At 41.4% G+C, this 17,280-nt stretch overlaps 2 protein-coding genes across 4 annotated transcripts in view; one reads left to right on the top strand and one right to left on the bottom strand.

The window, feature by feature from the left end:
• yipf5 (Yip1 domain family, member 5) overlaps nucleotides 1–17,280 on the bottom strand; it is a 219,760-nt gene that overhangs the window by 98,505 nt on the left and 103,975 nt on the right. For all 3 annotated transcript variants that reach the window (XM_037748434.1, XM_037748433.1, XM_037748432.1), the window contains one exon: nucleotides 14,456–14,511. The gene's annotated coding sequence lies outside the window, so the exon portion shown is untranslated. The remainder of the gene's footprint in view (nucleotides 1–14,455; nucleotides 14,512–17,280) is intronic.
• The window catches only part of kctd16b (potassium channel tetramerization domain containing 16b), a 94,601-nt gene that overhangs the window by 61,476 nt on the left and 15,845 nt on the right, over nucleotides 1–17,280 (top strand). The window lies entirely within an intron of this gene.

Genomic DNA, 17,280 nt, shown 5'->3' on the forward strand with positions numbered 1-17,280 from the left:
ATCAATGCAGCACATTTATCGACGTTTGTGGTTTCGAGGCTGAATCTATATCCCTGCGGATCCAGCTGTTTGATGTGAAAACCCAATCTCTTGCCTCAACAGTAACTGTGTGCACTTCTCTGATAGCATGTGCCGAAATGATGTTAAGGGCTTGTCGTTTAATGTGGTGCCCCCTCCGCTTTCAACGTCCCTGCTGGGACCTTAAATGTCTCTGTTATAGTCAGTAGGAGAAATTGTCCAGCATTTGCTGCCACTTCTTCAGGGAGCCCAATCAGAGTGGTTTGGGTGTCTTATAGTCTCTCATTACGGTGATGGAAGACTGGATCAATCTCTCCGTCCCTGAGATCATTATCCAGTCATTCGGATTCTGGTGTTGCTTCCAGACGTGTGTAACTCATCTCACCTCTGCAGCTTCGGTTGCATCATCGCGCCTCGCAAAGTCATTTGGTCAGATTAGTGCGTTTCAAACGAGTCCGCTCACGCAGATATCTAAGGGTAGCCTTTGAGGGAAGTGTTGTGCAATATCGGAATTGATATGCAGCCATGTTAACTGGACTTTAGCTTTTATTCAGAAATCATTCTGAATCGGTTGTTCATGTATTCATGCTCAAAGAAGCAGAGTACAAACAGCTCACAACAAGCACCAATACTGGATGCGATTTCAATTCCCAAATGGTTTACCTGACCTATGTCCCACATTAAAGCTTTTATTGGAGTGGGGCAGGAATGCCTCAATGGGAAACAGTGATATCTCAACAGAGAGCACGGAGCATGTTAACGTCAAACTGAAACCTCCCACACTGACCGACAGGAAGTCAGGGAAACCAAACTGTGGTCCATCGGGATATATATAATGTGTTCTTGTTGTTCTTTTATCTCCCCTTCAGGAGAATCCGGTGCTCTCTTTGATATTCGTCCCACATGTTCTTCAGATGAGCACAAGAGTGGAGTGAAGAGCGTGTTCGAGAGTCCTCTGTGATTGTCTGTTCTGCTTTGTCTGACCCACAATCCCCCAAGCGCACACATGGACACACACACTCTATCTCTCTCTCTCTCTCTCTCGATTGATTGCTGTAATCAAACAGCGGGCTGTAGCCGGGTCGTACGAGAGTGCCGTGCTATTTTCCACTTCTCCAACCCATGCTGGGTGGAATACTCCCATTTTCTGCACAACCAGGTCACAGAGTGAATGAGGTCACAGGTAAGAGGGGAAACAAAAGGCAAACATAAAAGCATCGGCGCGGAAAAAAAACACACCCCGTAGTAAAAGAGTCGGACAGATGTGTTTGTTGTGATAGATTTAATGTGGGCGGCAGAGAAAATGACAGAGAGGAAAGAAACTGTGAAAAGGCCTCGCTGAGTGTTTATTTTATTCCATCACATAATGAAAGAGAGACAATATTATTCCTTCCTGGCATGAGGAGAGACTTAGTGACAGTAAGTGCACGCAGGTTAATCGGCTGGCAGAGAGACAAGCTGGCAGACAGGCAACAGATAGGAAGTCAGAGCAGACGAGGTGCTTCACGGCAGAGACCGACATTCAGCCTGCAGACCTTCAGGCTCAGGTTAGACTCAAGCTTGTGGCTGATGCTATACGGATGCCTGATCTGTGATGCAACCCGTATCTAATACGAACAGACAAGTAAACAAGATATGAGTCAAAATAACCAAACTTCACACGTCAGTTGTTGTACTCTTCCCACTTGATGGTGGGGAGCAAGTTTCCTGTCCACCTGTTTTTATGCACTTTTTGAAAATGTAAGGCAATGCAAAGCAAATGGCAATTCTAGGGGAAAAAGTTTTTTTTTTTAAGGTGGCAACCTCCGGGTTTAACGCAGAATGGCCTTCAACTTGCATTCTTTCTAATAGCCAGCAGGGGGCGACTCCTCTGGTTGCAAAAAGAAGTCTGACTGTATAGAAGTCTATGAGAAAATGACCCTACTCCTCACTTGATTTATTACCTCAGTAAACATAAACATGAGTTTATGGTCTCAATCGCTAGCTTCAAGTCTTCTTCAATACAGCATGATGTTCATCTAGTAAATTATGGTCCCATTTAGAGTCAAATAGACCATAAAGGCGTGGCTACCTTGTGATTGACAGGTCTCTACCACGGCGTTGTCCGGTCTGGGAGTTGTCCGTGTTTTCGTCTTACAACTTTAATCCTTTCACAGTGTGTTTCAGTTCATGAAAGTTAATTGTGACATTGTGGTCGCCCAAAAATGTCTTGTTGTATTTAGCTCCACCCTCTCGTGTCACTGCACAAAAACAAGATGGTACGGCCAAAAACCGAGACGGTGACGTACAAACCAACGGGTGACGTCACGGTGACTACGTCCACTTCTTATACAGTCTATGTTTTTTTTTCCACTTTACACTGGGGTGGGAAAGTTGGCGTTTAAATAAGATTAAGTCTAAAAAAAAAAAAAGGCAGTAACCTCATGTTACATACAGACTGAGGAAACAAACTGCAGTAATTAATAACAGGCAACAGATGGGAAGCACCGATAGCGTGCCATCATCTACTGTATATAGAGTTACAAAATTAATACATTTACAGGCATTTTTATATTTTGTAATCTTGTGATGGCCTCTTCTAAACACTGAAGTAAACAGATTGATTTGCATATTGTCTGTTGGTAACTTTTGCCAAAAGGATTTTCATTTGTGGCTCAAATGCACCATAAACCCTGAGTCAGAGAATTTTCTACTGGACTATATTCACTCAAAGTTTCCTTTTCTATTCTTTTCTGTTGCCATTGGGGGCTGCATACAAGCTGAAAAAAACACATCTGACATCAACTTATAAAGTTGCTACGACAAACTTGTTAGCAAACAGTTGCCTACTGACATGTCCATCAGAAACAGAGTAACATTAACATTCGTTTGGAGTCATGTTTCTTGGCATCTGTAGTTTCAACAGTCACTTCCTTTGAGCTCGGTTTTATTTTTCCACCAACTCCAGACAGATATATCCGGCTCTTTAGCTGCTAAATGCTCCGCTGTGTTCACCAGCTAGTCGCTAACATTGTCAGTCTGTCCTTTTGGTGCCGGGGCGGGTAGCGTACAATGTTTTTATCAGAGCTTTCTTTCCTGAAAACATTTGTCTTCTTGGTTGATTAGGCAAAAACAAGCAGAGTGAAAACAATGAGCGAGAGGGAGCCAAAAAGCTCTGAGTTAGGTGATAATTCTCTGTGGGTTTGTCACTACAAGCAACACCTTTCAAATTGCATTTAGCCATTCAACCTAACTGGTAAATTATTGTCAAAATACCAAGGGATAAAACGTTGATTAGTGTAGCTTTAGTGGCTTGCAGAACTGACATGTAGCCAAACTAATAGATACACAAGCAAATGGAGACAGACCGTGAGGAAGACGGAGAGACAGGTGAGACATCCAGATGACTATTCGGACTTAAGTCTGCACTAAAGGAGAAATATGCCACTTTTTTTGTGTATGTGTGTGAATGTTTTTGCAGTTTAATGTCTTTCCCCTGTGTCCTTCACAAAGTAGTGGTTGTTTGATCTTGTGAAATGATTATAGGAATCTGCGTGTTTGTGAGCATGTTGGTGTGTGCAAACAAGGACAGAGAGAGCAGCGGCAGAGGCAGAGCAAGAGAGTGCGATCGAGGCGCAGAACAGTCAGAAAACAAAGAAATGAGACATCATACGACGCCGTAAAGGACGAGACAAGAGATGACGAGCGAGTGAGAGATAATAAAAGGACGAAATGAGTGAGAAGAGTATGAGTCAGAGCAGAACTGAGAAAAACCAGAAAGAAAGAGGGTGCTGGAGAAGTGAGAAGGACAGAGAAATGTGTGTGAGACTGAGTGGAGGCGAGATTAGGGAGGCAATATCAGACTGTCCATCAATGTCACAGCGCTTGTGTCCTCTGTAAGCCATTTCATCCATCAGCCTGGAAGGCCTGGCTGTGTGGAGACGGCAGTCCCCGCCTGTTTACCTATTTTACATCCAGACACCCAAATCCCTTTCTCTAATACCTGGTCTAGATTAGGGCTTGTTGGATTCACGCTGCGGATGTCATTACTGATAAAGTATTGAAGACACTCCTCAAATCCAAAATTAGAATATTTTGGAATACGGGGAAACTAAATGTGTATAAGTATGAATGCAGTAGGAAGACAACAGCTTGGAGCTATTTCTTGACAAACCAGTTTATGTATCCACTGAGCTCTTCTCTGCAGTTCTTCAAGCTACAATGCAGGTTCAGATAGGGTTGGTGAGCCTGTTTTGGTCTCTGTACAGGCACAATGATACTAAATCTGGCAACCTCACGGCAAACTCATGGCTGCCAAGAAATAATTCTAACACATAGCTCTCCCTAAAACCATATATTGTTGTTTCAACGTATCCACATACAGATGTTTGTGTGATATCTTACAAAAAGTAATTTTTCGTGCATTTTCTTATGAATATCCAGCAACAAGTGACGAATGTCCAGCAACACGTGTCAATTTCTGCTTGTTACAAGCATACAGTCTTTTCAAAATAAACTTCCGTCTTCACAGGAAACAACTTGGTTAGGTTTAGGCAACATAATTACTTAGTTAGGTTTAGGAAAAGATCATGGTTTAGGTTAAAAGATCTTCGGAAATGGCGTTACTTAAGTACGGAAGTTAAACTTTGACTTTGGGTTTAACACGAACAGTATGAACAGTATGAACGGCGGTCTCCAGTGTTTTACTCGCAGAAAAACAGCAAATATGCATGTTTGTCAAAATGCTGAACTAGTCCTTTATTAAAATCAAATGCCTAAAGCTGAAATTAAAGAGCAAAATATGTATTACTCTATTGCATGATTCACGACTTACGGGTTTGTAATCTTAAGAAATTAGCAAGAATACGCTAGATTTTAAAAATGAGCCAAACAAAAAAGGAAGCCTAGTGTTGCCAACACATTTCCAATGAAAGTAGCTAGCAGCACTAAGTAGCTCCAAAAGTCCCTAAATCTAGCGAGAAAGTCGACAAGTCAGAAACACTGACAGACAGTCCTGCAATGCCCACAGATATGATTTCTTTTCTTTTTATGTCAGAGAATTTAATTTATTAATTGCTGTCGGGATATAAAGAGAATTTCAACAAAGATAACAACATGTTTTTGAAGATTACCAACCTCTATATTTAAGATCTATCGTCTCATTTTTGTGGGCGTCCTATAAGATAGAAGATAATTTCAGATAATCAAATTTTGAGTGCAAAATACAGTGTTTGAACTCAATTCTACACGTCAACTCACCACCCAGCTCAACACTTACCCACTATCACGTTTTGACAAGGCGATTAGAGCTCAATTAACACACGCTTTAATGACTGAGCATTGCACTCTGTCAGCATGTTCTTAACACTGATGCTAATACAAAATCTGAAGGGCTTCAGCTACAAAAATCCCCTGTGTACCGCTGTCTAAAAGTGACATTGCTTTGAAAACGGAGTAAGGGCTTTTGTAGGTTACAAGTGCTACAGAGTGAGTCTGGGCTGATCCAGCTGCTGTGATTAACCCCCCCGCCCTCCCTCCTTAATACAGAAGTACTGGCTCAGTATCAGTCTAATGATATCCGTTTCCGAACTCAATATGTAAATATCTTCTGCTCTGCCAGATAAGTTTTGACAGAGAGCCTGTCGAGCACAAGGCGAGACTACCTAAGGGGCCCTTCGAGGCCGTTTTGCGCGCTGTATTTTAATTGGTCTGGAGAACAGTGAGAGCTTTTCAGGAATATTCACAGATTACCAGGCTGAAACTCAGACAATGTCCTAATTAAAAGACAACATGCGAGCAGGAGTTTCAGCAGCCCGTTCCAAATAAAGCAGCTGCTATTCTTAGCTTGCAGAGATATTACGCAAGGCTCAAATGTAATTCTGGTAGTAAGGAAAAAGTCAATACTTATAACGTTGAATAAATCCACTTATTTTACAGACCCCTTTCGTGTTCTATCAAGATCTCTCTGTCTATTTATCATGCTGTTTGGAAAGCAGGGAACCATGTATGTTTTTTCCACCTCTGGCTTGTTTGTTTTGTCAGCATATGGAGTACAATCTGTAAAGAAGGATTGGTGCCGTTACGTACCAGGAGACTGATGACAAATCTCATGTTAAGTAAATAGGGAGTGGAAAAAGTAAATTGCGTTTTTTTACTCTGGGGCGCTGCAGATTTGATTTGTCCAACTCTATTTATTCTCATGTTATATCTGACATTTAAATGACGGATTTAATTACACAAAGGTATGCCAAAGGGTATATATTATGTTTTCAGACACATTCCCGAGATGTCAAATCCATCGACATTGACAGATATTGACCATAAGATAGAACTCTTTTCATAAACTTTATGAATTTCTCCCTCACTCTCATCCATCATCTGTTTTTTTTTTTTGTTTACTGGTATTTGGTCGACCGTGACGGAGCTTTATGAAGTTCTGCCCCGCACTAGAAATCACTGATTGTCACTATTTTTCTGGCTCCGCTTAGGAGAATAATCTGGCGGGACCGCTCACTGCAGGCTTCAAATAAGATTTTCAACCCTACATAATTCTACCCGGGGGAATTTATTCATTTTCTGCTCTGTATGCACGCTCGCGTTTCGAGAAGCTCAGACGTGACAATGGTCCACGAAGTGCAGTCTATTCACGCAGCTTGGAATGAAGGTGCCTTTATTCAAATGGTGTGTGTAAAGTGCCGCATTGTAAAGAAAGGGGGATAAATGTTTACTCACAATGAGGCGCTGCTCAGAGAGCGCTTTTTATTTGCCTCTAAGTGAATGTAAACTGTATGATGATGACGATGATGCTCATGATGATGATCATTTGCTTATTATAAACTGAACAGAGGGATGAGCAGAAAGTGGGAATGATGAGCAACTCCGAAACCAGAACGTACACATTCTTTTCTTCCTTTGTCTCCCTCTCTGCTGGCTGAAAAATGAACCATCCTTCATTCTGTCCTCAATATGCATGTGCTATCTGACCCCTCTCCCTCTTTTTCCAATCACTGCTTCTCTCTCTTTCTCCAGCATGATGTTCCCTCCATTCACATCTGTCATCAAAGTCCATTAAAGGACTGTTCATCAAATCGGCCCACACTATGTCATGCAGCGACACACGGTGAATAATGCATCATTTGAGGCCGGTGGGGGCTGGTGGGGGTAAATTACTGGCAGTGATTGAGAACCAGGTTTCCATTGATTACCTCTAAGCTGATGGAGCGCGGAGCGACGTTTTGCAAACCTTGCTTGCTATTTCAGATGGAGTGCATATGAAATATGGAAAGAAGATGAAGGGAAAGAACAACGGGGCAGTAATAAAGACAAATTAAAGGGGTGTTCATTTCACCGCTGCGTTGAGGTTGAATGGCTGTTGCCTTGGATACTGCGGATTTAAACAGAGAGGGTGATAGAGAGAGCAAAATGGGCAGACTGAAAAGTAGACAGAGAGAAATGGAGAAAGAGAGAGAAACAGCGGGACACATCGTTTAGCATTGTGGCTCTTATCGATCCCACCCTGTCATCGCTCAGGTAATGGCCGAGACTACCTACCAATTAGAAGATTAGGGTTGTGGTTTATCTCACGGGGACAGCTGGATGGCTGGAGAGTGGTGGAGGGGTAGAGGGAGAGTTGGGTTTGGAGTCAAGGCCAGTAAAAAGTCCTCAAAATCCAATCGAACATGAAAAGCAACATATGGTTGACAGAGCGTAGAAGACGGGAGCGATTCAGAGAGGTTTTCTTTCCCTGTGTTGTCCTGCTGAGTCACAAGTATTGCTAAAGGGAGCTGACATCTGGCACAGGAAATCCATCATGCACACATGCAAACACAGCCACCAACACCTGCCGCCCGCAATCAACATTCGCGCAGCAGTTTTTTGATGAGCCATAGCAAACTTTCTCTCTTACACATCTAGAAGGTTCATGTCAGGCACAAATAAATGGCTGTAGGGGTAGTTTTTCCATCAATAAATCCACTAGTCACATAGGAAAATGACATTAATGTTAGGACATGGGAGCATTGAGATAAACAGTTGGTGGCGCTAATTCCCGGATGCCATTTAACCACTGCAGAGGAGAGGGCTCAACGAGATAACGCAATTAAAAGAGCGCCAATCATACCTCATACTACGGGTGCACCGATCCGACTTTTTCAGTGTAAAGAAACATAAGGCTTGACTTCAATATTGCTTTCCTAACAAATAAATGCAAATCCTGTACCAGCAACTTGCTAAAAAATCTTCAAAATTAACATTACAATTCAAGTTTAAACCTTTTTTAATGCAGCAACATTTAAATTCCAGTGTATAATGTATATAGCATATAAACAGAATTGAATTGAATATATCGGCCCATTGTCACCAATACCCGGATCCAGCTATTTGAGTCAGTATCGGCGCGATATCCGATCCGGTATCGGTATCGTTGCATCCATACTTCATACGAAAGAAATGGAAAGATGGAAATATGGCATTTATGTTTGTATCAGATAATAATGTGAGGAATGTTAAAGCCTCCTTATCGCTCAACACAGATCAGATGATTTTGTCTACCGCAAATTTTGCCTTCTATCGTTACACCAATATTCCCACCTCAGCTAAGCATAAAACTTTAAATTGAGATTTTTTTTTTTTTTATTTACAGCATTTCCACTCAGGTTTTTTTATGCATAGAGTGAACCAGCATGCACAATGCAGGAACCAAAAGCTGAAGCAGCTGAGAGAAATTCAGCCCTTGTTACTGTTATTATATACACGTTTTCCTACTGTAACATGTCAAGAGGTCTTCCGTGAAATAACGCCTATATTTAAGCCAATTTAACATGCCATTGAACACCTTTAGAGAATCTGTCTAAACCTCCCTTTTGGTACCAGCAGAAAAGTTGTTTTGCTTGTCTGCCTCCCTATACTGTAAGAGTATGTTGCTGCTGCCAGAGGTAGTATAGCATGATGTACTGTAAATGCTTTCCCTCCCGGTTGGGAGGAGAGGGATGCAGACCCTCCTACTGTGCCATCTGGGCTCATTACAAGACAACAGCTCTATGTTATTGAACAGTAGGAGTTTATCTGTGGGGAACAGACACACAAGCCTACAGTAACTCTGTGTATACTGAATCTGTACGCCTGAAATAACTAGTTGTATAAGCTACATATTCATCATTAGCATGCATTTGCATATACAGTATGTATGTGTGTGTCTTTGTGATTGGATGCTACATGACTTGGAGCTATATGAGAAGCTTTGTGGCCTAAAATACCTCTGAGGTGCTTTTTTCTCAGTCGCAGATGTTTAGGTAAAAGGTTCTCTGCAGTCTGCCATACCGTATGGCTAGATGGAACAATTTACAGACTGATAATAAACCGTGTAAATCTCACCATCTTCAGCTATTAACCTACAAAACAGCAACAGTTTACATTGTACTATCTTAATCTTCGTCTTCATCTGGTGGTTTTCATTTCAAATGATTTCCTTTGAAACCTGTTTCAATATAAAATAAAATAAACATAACAATTACAATTTGAGAAGCATTGTTGATTTACATAACTACCAACAATGGGTATTTGATAGCTTGTGAAAAATCTTGTGTCGTCAAAGAAACTTTCTCCTGTTTCAACGTATCCTCACACAACAGTTCATATGATATCTTACAAAAAAAGTTATTGCTCATTTTTCGTGCGTTTTCCTACAAATGTCCAGCAACACGTGTCAATTTCTGTCTTTACAGGAAACAACTTGGTTAGGTTAAGGCAACAAAACTACTTCGGTTTAGGAAAAGATTGCTGTTTGGGTTAAAATAACTACAGTTGAACTACTTGGTTAGGTTTAGGCAACAAAACTACTTAGTTAGGTTTTGGAAAAGATCGTGTTTTGGGTTCAAATAACTCTGGAAGTGTCTTTGAATGTTGTTTCTGTCTTCCCAGGAAACAACTTGGTTAGGTTTAGGCAACAAAAGCATTCGGTAAGGTTTAGGAAAATATCAACTTGGTTAGGTTTGGGCAACAAAACTACTTGGTTTAGGTTTAGGAATAGATTGTGATTTAGTTTAAAATAACTCCTCAAGTAGCATACAGTAACTTAAGCATAGAAGTTACATGACAAATGAATCAACGTTGACTTCTGGTTTCATACGGGGGTATGAACACCGGTCTCCTGGGCAAAGAAGTCTTGTGCTTTTTGACCACCGGTCCACCCTGGCCTCCTCCCTTTGCGGCGTTTGTCGCTCTTAATACTTCCTGGTTCACGATTACATACAAATTGATTTTGTGAGATATATACGAATTACAGTGCGTTACTTTTTGTAGGTATAGCTACGAACGGAGTATGAGAACACTGTTTTAATAGGATCATTGTTATATTTTTACTGTGACATGTCTACTTAAAAAAATACATAAATTCTATGGAACCATCTAGAAACAAATCAATAACTGAAGTTAAAATGAAGAAAATCTGTTTTAAAACATCTCATTTACAGTAAATGAAATAGATTTCACATGACATTTCTACAGTATGAGTCTGTTAGCGAGTTTGTCTGAAAGTGAGGAGTGACAGGGATTATGTGCGAGGGAGAGCAGATGATTATGTGGGTTGGATTTAATCTTTGACATAGTGAGCAAATGGTACTGAACACTCATGCTTCAGCTTTGCTGAGCCAAAAGAACTCTGTGTCATTATATTAGAAATGTTATTAGCCTACTTTTGTCACAGTCTATAAGAAAGCAGGTATTTGCTTGCTTTAGTGACTTCCTCACCAGCTGTGACAGTCATGGATTAATGTGGTCGTTTCACCAACGTCACATCTCCCTAGGAAAACGGTGACTTTTCGGGGGACATTTAGTTTTCTTACTGCATCATTAATGAGTTGTGTGTCCTGTCTGTGTGTGTGTAATATATATGGGGACCTGCCTATTAAAAAAGCATAAATCACACATTGTGATGGGCGTGTGAGGTAGAAACGCAGAAGACGCCATATGGAGCTCCGGCAGTGAGCTGTAGAAGAGCTAAATGTAGGGTGTCGGGACACAGCCTGCTCGCAGTATACGCGCACGCACACACATACACATTGAGACGTACACACTCCCGCTCACCAGCTGCGTGACAAGACGAGTGGCTTAATGACACTTAGCGTGAGATCAACCCTGGAGACGCTTTAAAAGTCACAATGAGCCAAAGCTGATGGAGCTAATGACCCGACAATCACGCGCACGCACACACACAGATGTATACACGTGCACACCCATGGACACACACAAAAAACACATGAAATTAATTAACTAAACTGACAATACAACAACATAGCATATGAAAATGCTGGGGTTTCAATTAGCTCCTCTGGCTTTCACTGTAAAAGAAATTTCAAGTGATACGATTTTCTTCTCATCCGTCCGAACTTGTTTCAGCCATTTGACATGGCGCTTGGTGTACACAGCAGTCCTGACACATCGCTTTACTGCCAATTACTTTCGCACTCTGTCATGCTCTAAGGCTCTCGCTCGCCTCTCGCTACGTGTCTGCATGTATGATTGCGCGTGGGCAAGATAGAGGGAAATGGCGTATGTGTGTGCACGCGTGTGTGAGAACATGTGTGATTTTTTGGGTTGTGTGTGTGTGTGTTTGGTCGCTGTGCCCCACTTCCTCCATCTACCCACCATGCATAGTCCCTAATGAGGCCCCTGGGAAGCCGTCCAGAGCTTGTGGTTCTCCAAAACCGCTCCTGTTCCAACTCTATTTCAAAGCTGTTCTCTTCAAGGCTGCGCAGCCTTTGAACTGCCGCAGTTGGTAACCAGCAGTCCAGCTTTACTGACATTATCATCATCACATATGATGATGGTTGAAATAATGTCGAGCGCCCGTTTGTTCACAATATGCGCAAACTGAGAAACTGCCCATATAGAGGCGAGCTAACACTCACGCACAAACTGCTTAGAGGCCACTTGCATGATGTGGATTTTGTTTGCCCGAGCTCATTTTCTCTCCCGTTTGTCAGTCATCGCATCACGAGCGGCACTCGAGGAGAATCAGCGGAGACTTAAAACAGAGCGACCGCACAGAGAGAAAAAAATAATGTCTGTAGTTTTAACAAAATGCCTGCAAATGGGCAACACAATAGATGACTGGCAGGGGGGAGAAGAAATGAAAAGCTGCAAAATAAAATGAGAAACCGAAGGGGAAAAGAGGCTGTTAAATGTGCTGTGGAGAGACAGAGGAAGAGAGAGCAGCAACATGTAGAGATTTACAGTAGGTTAAGTTAAAGAATGTCACTTCCCCTCGGGGAATATCTTATTCCTTTTGGTTCACCAACCACGCTTTTTTTCTCGCACATCCTGTCCTGTGCTGTTTTCTTTAAGCCCTCCCTGCTGGGAATACTCCAGGTAAAATGGGACAACTGCGATGAGCCTTTTACAGATGATGCTCCAGACTGAGGCACTTCACATAGAAGAGAAGCTTGGAGAGGAGTGTAAAGAGGGAAAAGCAGTTCTCAAGTTCATGTTTTGTTTTTCGCAGAGTTCACGGGGATGAGATGTTAAACTCTCATAAGCATGCACTCACACAGCCACCTGCACAGAGAGGAAGCATTAAAAAGAGAGACTCACAACAACAGGAGATGGTGTCGCGGTAAAACCCTTCACTAAATGCCTAAATTGAAAATTATCCTCGCTGGCCTCGGACCAAATCTCTCCAGAGCTCCTCGCATCTGTTTCCTCTCTCAGCTTTTCCCTCACAATAAAGAAAAAACAATTGTGCAGCATGTGGCCGCCCGCTTAAAATGAGTAAAACAGATCGAGTAAAAAGGAGAGCATGATGGAATCAGAGATAAAGAGGCCAAGTACAGAGAGTCCTGCCAGGACGTGAGAGGATTTAACACCACGATAAGGTTGTATTGATCAGACGCCTTTCAGTCTGTATACCTCTCAGAGCCAACAACAGCCTTTCTTAATCTTTTGAGTCCTCTACTTTTCAGTCAATCCTTTCATCATTCCCAACTATCCATCCTGCATCCGCATTGATTCTGTCTGAATCAAGGATGGCTCATGTTTGCTTTAAATTCTCATTTTGGTCTTTGCATTTTGTGATTTCAGAGGTGCGAGGTACTTTGCAGTTTGTTTTCTGAACTTCTGTAATATTTCAAGTGTCTGCCACTTCTCACGGTCGCCTCAGTCGCGCACATGTCGGCATCCGGGCCACGAAATGGACAACGCATCCGCTGCCCAGGCACTCGAGATGTCTGGCTGCAGACTCCTCAGGGGAAATCAGTTCCAGTCCTATGAATTGTTGAATTCGAGTGGTCACACGGGGCTGCGGTTGACTGTTTATGAACTCCCGTAGAGCTGCATCCACTGGAAGGCAGCATAGCAATAATCCATTTGTCATATTCATACACAACATGCCTTTGCCTGACGTGTACAGATGTGACAAAAGATGCCATTGGCAGCACAGAAAAAGGTCAGCAGAGAAATATATAATATTTTGCCTTTTTCTTACTTGGGTTGTAAGAAAATATCAATACACATGAGTATCGCGATATTATGTTTTGCCAAAGGCTGTATTTAAAAACTAGAGTGAAGGTACTGACATCATATGAAACTAGAAAAACCTAAGGAATCCATTGGTACCAACCGTCATACTTGCATATCGGCTAAAAAACGCTCCATAGTTCTGCTAACTTTTGGCAAGTAAAAACTGGCATGGCCATTTTCAAAGGGGTCCCTTGACTTCTCACCTTAATACATGTGAATGCAAATGTGTTCTATGGGTACCCACAAGTCTCCCCTTTACTGAAATGCCAACTTTATGTTAATTCCATGCAGTTTTGGGGAAAAGAACATGCAGTATAAATGTGTTATTTTCGCCTATTCTAAAAATCATGTATTTGAATATTTGTGCATACTGGGGTCCCTAAACAGTTTTGGAATTACATAAATTGGGTATCACTGTAAAGCTGAGACTCTTGTGGATCCAATGAGCTTAATGGTATTCATGTGTAATGATGTTGTAGCCTCTGACATTTTTCCTAAAATAAGATTTGAAAAAGATCACAATGTATCAACTTGCATACAGTATCGCAATATATCGCAATATATTGAACCATTACCCCTGTATCATGATACGTATCATATCGCCAGATTCTTGCCAAGTCACAGCCCTAATTCTTACAAGCCTAAACACGTTTGACCTTTTAGATTGAAAAGAAGTATCAACAAACCATCATCATTATCCATTATATCAATAAGTAAATACACACGTTTCATGTATGTAACTGATCACATCGAGTCAAACGTTGCTTTGGAAAAAAAAATAATTTCAGTATGAGTTAATTCACCAAGTGGCAGCTTAATTTCCACCTCCTTGTAGTTACAAACAGCTCAGCCATGCAGTCACTAATGCAGTGACAGTGTTGAAAATTCCAGTTACTTTATAACGGACAAGATGTGTGACTCAATTAACAAAACATGGTATCATTACCTCTCAGAAACAGCCGGCCTCCTGGGATTTTCCTGCACCACGGTGTCTTTCGCCTCCTGAGAATGACAATAAACACAACAAGCAGCAGTCAGTGGAGAGTCTGTTGGATGAAAACGTCTACAGAATGAGAAATTTGAGGAGGAGAAACCGTGACTCTTGTTGAACATTTCCTGCACACACTGTTGAAGGCAAGCATCAAAAAAATTCTGGAGAGCCTGCAGGCAAAAGAGAGTCCTATCTACTACTATAACGGATACACGGGCCACTGAGCACAGGAGGAGGCATGGTTGTTCTATCAGTTGAGTTGGGTTAGTACTCTATGTAGCTGAGGTCTTGCATCATACACAGACTATGCTGACACACATTATTATGGACAACCAAAAAGGCTGTCACACTGCTGCGTCCAGCACCACAGCAAAAGTAGTCTGACTCATGGGATGTAGGCTGTGGGTATAAGCCCGCCATTGGCTGCCTATTTCAGCTGTCATCACCCCATAAAAAGAAAGACAGATCCTTGAACAAAATCCTCAATTTGAATAAGGTGATTCAGTGTATTAAATGAGTTAGTCTTTTGATATTAAATCAACTTTTTTAATGAATATAACTCGTCAGATACATCTTTTTTTTTTGTAATGACTTAATTAATTTATTATAATATTGTGAGAGCCGAAATACTGTTATTGTAGTTAAACAAATGTAATTTATGGTGTTGTTAAATTGCGGTTGGACTTGTTAATACAGGTGCGGGCATCCCTTTGTGTGCGGCAAGCGGGAGAACAAATAGGATTTTGACTGCAGTGATAATGTTGTTTTTGAAAGGCTAAACACCAACAAATATGAATCGAAACAGAGTATTCCATTAGATAGAAACATGTTGTGAATTTTGGAGTTGATTAGATCCATCTTCTTTCCAATAAATGTTGACTTTTGGACTTTACAACGCGCTGGAGTTATTGTAAATGTTTGGATCGCACGAGTCGGAAACTATTTCTTCGATAGTATAATTCTAATGATATTAGTGGACTGCAGCTGAGCACAAACGCCATCATTAGTTCCCGAAAAGGATAGAGCGACTGAGATGTTGAGGAAAAAAGTGCAACAGAGACTAAAGAAAGAAAAAGAGACACAGAGAGAAAAGTCTGCAAAGGCACTCCATTATGTTGGCAGAAAGAGGTAAGAGGGGTCAGATGACAGATTGGGGAGACAAAGGCTGGTGATTGATTGAGAATTGATGAAACAAGTGGATGGAAACCGAACAAAAATGAGACTGATAGTGGCCGGAGGAAAAAGGGAAAAGAGGAGAAAATGAGAGACAATAAGCCTCGATGGTGCTAATGATGAAAAAAAAAAAAAAAATTATAAAGTAATCTTATAATAGATGAAAAATGGATGATCATTCTTGCAGATGATGATAATGGTGGAATTAAAATGAAATGAAGCGCCATTTAACCTCAGATTCACAGAGTTTGAGAGCGGAGTCATCCTGATATGGCTGAAACCATCACAGAGTTAGCGCAGTGTCAGGATTACTACAGTCATGGGGAAACATTCAGTAATCTGTAAGCAATTACATTTTTGAAAGTAACCTTCCCAACCTTGTGTGTGTGTGTGTGTGTAACAGATGGATAATGAGTGAACGTGTGTGACAGAGATAGTGGCTGGTGAGCGCTCTGCTGGGCAGTGATAATGCAGGTGCGATTGTTTGCCGATTACGGTTTGATTACAGTTTGTTGATGCTGACATCGTAGATAAGTCATCACTGGACACTGTGTATATTCAGGCTGTTCTCACACACCATTTGTAGCTATACGTATGAGAAGTAATGCACTCTCTATATTCGTATATATATATCACAAAGTAGCCTAATCCATGTAATCTTGAACCAGGAAGTATAAATGTGTGGAACCAGAAGTCAACGTTGATTTACTTGTCATGTAACATCCGTACTTAACTAACGCCTCTTCCAGAGTTATTTTAACCCAAACCACAAACTTTTCCTAAACCTAACTAAGTAGTTTTGTTGCCTAAACGTGTCATCCGTGACACGTGTTGCTGAAAATGCGAAGGAAAACGCATAAAAAATTTGGAATAACTCCTCGTAAGATACCATGCCAACCGTTGTATGAGGATATGTTGGTATATTGCTCCTGACGAGCACAAATACTCTGGCAGAGTGTACTTTTATTACCACAAATGTAGCATAACTGTAGCGTGTACACGTCTTCACCCATTGTACAAATGTTCTTCAACTGCATTGTTTTGTCTTTTCATTTTTAATACAACACACAACCACAGAAATCTTTTCAGGGGGCTTTGGTCCGATTTCAAATCATACCAATACGTATTCTAAAATGTTGTAAATATGGTGAAATCGGCCTTTCAGAAGTTGCCATATTTCCCTCTCTGTACACCTACCCCACCTCGACAGTAGAGTTTATTTATTGATAAGGCTGCACTCTTCTGTATGTGTGATCTGTATTTCCTTCTCTTGCTGGCTGCACCGTGCCAACATCTTCTGCTACTTCGGGCTGCTCGCTCGGTTGCTTTCAGATTAAAAACCACTCTATTTTTCTCACTGTAAAGAATCACCTGATCATAGGCTCCCATTAATCACCCATGTTTGCCCACTGGGGACAGTCACACGTGAATATTTGAAATCAGCACGAAGCCGGGTAAACTGCAGATGGAGATTGCTGCTATTAGGCAGTTTATCTCACCCTCATTTTAAATTTTACCAGCATTTTGCTAACTCTAAGGGGAACTTTTACCCTCTGCATCAATGTTGTGTTGACATTTATAAATTTCTTACACGTTTTAACTAGGGC

The sequence above is a fragment of the Sebastes umbrosus genome, chromosome 17 (assembly GCF_015220745.1).
Source record: "Sebastes umbrosus isolate fSebUmb1 chromosome 17, fSebUmb1.pri, whole genome shotgun sequence".
NCBI classification, from domain to species: domain Eukaryota; kingdom Metazoa; phylum Chordata; class Actinopteri; order Perciformes; family Sebastidae; genus Sebastes; species Sebastes umbrosus.